Source organism: Dendrobium catenatum, unplaced genomic scaffold (genome assembly GCF_001605985.2).
Source record: "Dendrobium catenatum unplaced genomic scaffold, ASM160598v2 fragScaff_scaffold_510, whole genome shotgun sequence".
Lineage (NCBI taxonomy): Eukaryota > Viridiplantae > Streptophyta > Magnoliopsida > Asparagales > Orchidaceae > Dendrobium > Dendrobium catenatum.
In genome coordinates, this window is record NW_021318972.1 from 136,564 (window position 1) to 142,704 (window position 6,141).

Here is a 6,141-nt window from a genome sequence, read left to right on the forward strand (position 1 = left end):
CGCTTGTGTGCATGTTATGAATCTGGTTGCGCGGTGCTGTGCTATGAGCTTCTTGTTGCTTATTGTAGGTATGCTGTCGTGTATCACTAAACTCTTGTTGGCAAGTAGTGATCATTTGAAAGATGCATGAGCTTTCTTGATGATCCGGTGAACGTTTTCTTTCCACTTGTATGGGTGTTGCGGATCCAATGGCATTTATCTCATTTCTTCATTTGCAAGCAACTATTTTTTTCAGTAATCAGCTCGTAGGAGTATTCTTCTGCCTACAAACATGTTGTGCAGTGCGTCAGGAGCCTCCTACTTATCTCTTGCAAGTAAACTGATATCTGGTGTGATAGCCTGGTTGCAAGTTTACTTACTCAATTTATCAGTAGCCCGCAATTTTTACTATGAATTCTCTGCCTTTTCTTTTAGGTTAATTATAATGTTTGTGAATTTTGTTAAATTTGTTCGCGTGGGTAGTGCGCTATTAGTGGATGTTCAAAAGTAGTTTGTTGTTGCATGCAAGTGGACTATATTCAACATATATTCTGCTTGTAGGAGGGATTAATATCATGCGTATGGCGAATTTCCTGTAGTGACAATTGCTTGTAAGCAAGCTGTTGCATTATCTACTATTTTGTTAACATTGCTCGTGGTCCAACACTGAATATTAAAGAGCTAATAGTTGTTGGATCATGTTCAGCGTGTATCTTCCAATATTGCTTGCTGGCGGGTTGTAGTGTTGCGCTACAAGTTGCTCATTGCTCCTTGTGGGTGAGCTGTCGTGTCATGCAAGCTTTGTTGAATTATTTGTTGGTTGTCAGTGGATATTCAATGATTGTTAGCTGTTATATGTGAACGGATGTGTACAAGATGAATCTTTTGTAATGGCTTAAAGGTGCTTGCATTTTTTGCATATTATTCGCTTTTTCTTGCAGGAAACTAATATATTTACTTGACATTGAATGATTGTTAACTGCAAGGATGCTATAACATCCATTATCTATTGCTTGATATCGTATATGTGTAGACTATTGTGTACATTTCATATCTCCCACAACTATCCATAAGCACTCTGCTACATACATGACGAGCTTCCTATTGTGATTCGTAGGAGCTTATTTTCATTGTGAATTTGCTATTTCAATTTGTATTCAGGCTGTTATGCATATGATATGTCATCTACTATTGCTTAAGTTCGCCGCCTCTATTTGTAGACAATGTGCATTTCTTATTCATGTTGGCAGGAAACCCATCATATTTGTTGTATGTTGACTCTCATTGTTTGATGTGTCTACTTGCAAGTTAATCTTGTAAGGAGTGTTATTGTTCGTAGGTGAATGTGTGTTCATCTACAAATTAATGCGTACTATCTGATGAGTTGCATTCGCCACTGATTTCTCTACGCACGTTGATTGGCAAGTTACTACATTCATTATGCTTTGACTTTCAGTGCTCAATTGATATATTTGTTTGTAAGTTGAATATATCATTGGATGCATTGAACATATCATCGCATGCATTGCAGCCTTCTTGTGCATATATGCAAGAGGCATTTTTGTTTGCATGCAATTAATCAAATATTATATTTTAAATTTTGTCATTTTATGATTTGCATTTATGTTGAACATTAGGTTCGGTTCCCTATTTTAAATTTATGTTCCCTATGTTCAGCTTGGAAGTTTTGTTCCTTGTCATTTTGCTCAAGTTCAGGTCCTTTGTTCACTAGAAATTCAGAAGTCTTTCGTTGTCTTCCCTGTTTAGATGAAACATGGGAAGCTGGGCCTTCCCATCACACTATGAAGAGAAGGTATGGTAGGTGTCAGGCGATATTGCGGCCGTGGTTCTTTAATCCCATCGCATTACGAAGAGCGGGTATGGGTTTATGAGGTACCTGTTTGAAAACACTAATTTTCCCCATAGACATGATGGTACATACACGAATACTTATGGTTGTCCCCGCTATGCTATGAAGAGCATATAAAAGGCCTACCCGCCTCACTGCAAGCTTTGCACCGAGTCTTGCGGTTCTGAGTGTCGAAGAACGACGGGCTTCGCGTCCTCTTCATTTTATCAGCGGGAGGAGGCCGCAATTAGGGGTGTAAGTGAGCCGAGCTTGCTCGCGGGGCGAGCTTATCGAGCCATGAGCTTGAGCTCAAGTTCGAGCTTGATGAGACTCGGTTCGTGAGATCGTGAGCTGGCTCGAATCATTATTAATATTAAAAAATTAATTATTAAACAGAGTAATATTTAAAAAAACTAATAATTAAACATAAAAATATTACTTTTAATAAATGTTTTGTAATAAATAGTGTAGTTTAAAAAACATAAAAAAATAATTAAAAAATAGGATTTAGAAAGGATTTGGCGATAGAAGCAAAGTTCCGATGGGAGAAAATATGTATCATGTTGTAACATTTAATGCATTTAATATAGTTGCTCTTTTTTCTTTTTTAGAAAGCGATCCGAGCATGAAAAAGCATCTTCTCTTTATATCGCAACTATCTCGATGTAGATCTTGCCCACCCGCTTCACAAATCTTCTGCCGATGCTCGCGAGCCTGCTCAAGCTTATTTACGGTGGGACTAGCTCGAGTTTGAGATGGTTTTTTGACTAACGAGATGAGCTCGATAGTGCCATTACTTGACTTGACTCGACTCGTTTACACCCCTAGCGGCGATTGAGACAAACAAATCAAGCATTGTCTCAACATTGATCAGCAATAATTTTCAGCAGGATTTTAGCAAAAATCCCAGAGATTTGAGCAGGATTTTAATGGAGGTAGATACAAGGTATTCTGCATTAGTTTTTTTTTTTAATTTTGATTTTGCATTTATTATTATTATTGTTAATGATAATAATCATAATAATATCACGACAGAATAATAAGAAAGGGATTTTGGTGTTGATTTGCGTATTGTTTCTTGAAGTCCCCACGTCATCCCCTTGGGATATGCGTTTATTCTTCGTGAGAATTCCATTGAACAAAATTACAACCTTTCTTGGGCATTGTCGATGTTCTGAATGCAACAACGAAGTTTGTTTTGCGATCAAACATCGTTTGAGCAGTGTCACAAGCCATTTTCGGGTGTTGGTCATCGATTTCGACCGTTCTTGCTCGATTTGAATGCAAGGGGCTCCCTCTTAAGAAAATTCGATGCTTTGATCGCAATGGCGCAGTTCGTTCGACGATCGGAAGTTGTTTGACTACTTAAGTGACATGTCACGTATGCTGGCTGTTGCTTAAGTTGTCGATTTTCACTCTTTTTTGTATGTTTTGATGTGTGGGTCAATAACCTTATGACTATCAACAAGGCAATTCTCAGGCTGCAAACTGAAGTAGTGTGAGGGCATGTCAAATTGTCAAAGGAGGAGTATTTGGCATGATGTGGAAATTTTGGTTGGGGAAAAAGAAATAAGGGAGTAGAAGGGGAAAAACGAGGAAGAGAGAAATGATAAGATAATGCAAGAAAATTTAGTACTTTTTATTACTTGTTTTGTGAACATTTCTTAATTTAAATAATATTTAATTGTTAATTAGGAATTCCGTAGTATACTACAATATCCAAAATTTTAAAAAAATGTAAGCATGAGTTTTTCCTTAAAAGTTTACCTCATTTTCACTACACATATGGAAAACATCAAATCTATTTTCATTAAATTCTATTTTTAATTTCATGCATTTTGATATATAGAAGTTGATCTACATTTGAAGCTTATTTATATTCATTTCATATTAATTAAACTTAAGTATTTAATTAAAAGGTAATCAATTTTTAATAAATAAAATTACTGTAGCAAATTTTAGTTTTCCTCACTTCCCATTATAGTTCCCACTTGAGCATGCAAATGGGCGGATGGGATTGTGCAGCTGCGAGTGGCTAGGAATCTTGGTTCGAAAAGGCATTAGTATACAACAACAACATCAAGCCTTTATCCCACTATGTGGGGTCGGCTACATGAATCCTTTCTCTCCATTATGTTTTATTAAAGGTCAAATTATCGTTTAAATCTAATAAAGAAAGGTCATTCCTAATATTTTCTAACCAACTCTTTTTAGGTCTGCCTCTACCTCTCTTAATATAAGTCAAATCTAATACCTCTACTCTCCTAACTGAGTCATTGGAAGGCCACCTTTTTATGTGACTAAACCATCTAAGGCGACTCTCTCTAATCTTATCTTCTACTGGAGCTACTCCAACCTTTTCACGTATATGCTCATTTCGTATCATATCTCTAAGGGTAAAGCCACTCATCTACCTGAGCATCCTCATCTCTGCCACACTTAACTTAGTATTATGCTTCTCTTTTAATGGCCAACATTCAGCACCTTAAAGCATTGCAGGCCTCACTACTATCTTATAGAATTTTCCCTTATGTTTGAGAGGTACTTTTCTATCACACAACAAGCCCGATGCATTCCTCCACTTCAACCATCCAACTTGAATTATGGTGTAATATCCCCATCTATTTCACCGTCACTCTGAACAAGAGATCAAAGATATCTAAAACGTGTACTCTTATTAATGACTGGATCGCCCAAAGTCACAATCCCCTTACTAGGTCTATTACTACTAAAATTGCACTCCACATATTCCGTTTTAGATCTACTCAAGCAAAAACCTTTGGTCTCTAATGTTGACCTCCATAATTCAAGTTTACTTTCAACTCCCTCTCTAGTCTTATCAACAAGAAGAATATCATCAGCAAAAAGCATACACCAAGGTACATTCTCTTATAAATGTCTAGTGAGAACATCCATGACTAAAGCAAAAAGATATGGGCTTAAAGGCTGATCCTTGATGTAACCCAACCGAAATAGGGAAATACTTGGTCAAACCACCTTGTGTTTGAACACAAGTAATAGCTCCTACATACATATCTTTAATGATTTGAATATAAGCATTATTAACTCCTTTATTTTCATTATAGGTCCCCTGTGCGGAAATTTTGAATGGGATGGATATTGTTTAAGGCCCAATTGTAAAGTCAAAAAGGGTCCTTAATATTGAATGCCCATGCAGTGAATTATTAAAACGGCATTATTTCTTAACATGCCTATGCACAGGAGTCCGCCATATGTAACAACGCAACACAATCAAGACCCCCACTAGACGAAACTGGCCATCTCTTTGCTATTGCAATAGCAAAAACCATGATGGCATTTTAAAGGAGCAGGAACATTTTAGATGTTTCTTTTTTTTAATTGAACTTAAACGAGCAACAAAAACAGTAGAGTGGTAATAATTATAATTCATTAACAAAAAAATAATACTCATCCCAAAATATCTTTTCATATACTCCAATCTCAGAATCTAGGATCAAGAACATTCGTTCATGATCCTACACTTACAAATAATCTCGGCACCTTGATGTACAATCTCAACAACATCGGAAACACTATTCGTCATTCTTAATAGAACCTACCTAAAAGAGTGCCACATAACTATGATGCAAAACTCACATTAGATAGACTTAAACTAGCAAACTGCTACTAATTAAGATGTCACAGACACCCAATTGTCCACTCCTTTCTCTAGACCAGGAGAGTCTAAACGCTGCTTTCTTCTTCCATAGAGCTACTACTAGAAGTCTCCACGCAAAACACATTTCTACGAAGTCAATCGTTCATTGAAGATAGCGTATATAAATGTTTCTTTCAGACGTGCCTTTCCGTAAGCCCTAAATAAAAATCATAATACGAATGCGGTTAGCACCCCTAAATGTAAATAAAGATTTCTGTTTTTATCGGCTTATTAGTAAAACCAAAGTTAGAGAGGCTAAAGAAAATGAAGGGTGTAAAAGCTTTTGGACCTGATGATATTCCAATAGAGGTGTGGAAATGCTTAGGAGATGAAGGAATTCTTGGCTACTAAACTCTTTCAAATACTATTTTGAAGACAAAAAGATGTTAGATGAGTGGAGAATGAGTGTGTTAAATCCTATTTTAAGGATAATAGTGATGCACAAGATTGTAGTGAATTATTAGAGGAATTAAGTTAATGTGTCATACTTTAAAAATATGGGAGCGAGTTATAGAGCATAGTTGCAGCGTGATATTAATATTTCTCAAAATCAATCATGGATTCATGCCGGGTAGGTCGACCAATGGAAGCCATAAATTTATTAAAGAGGTTTGACGAGAAATATAGAAAATAA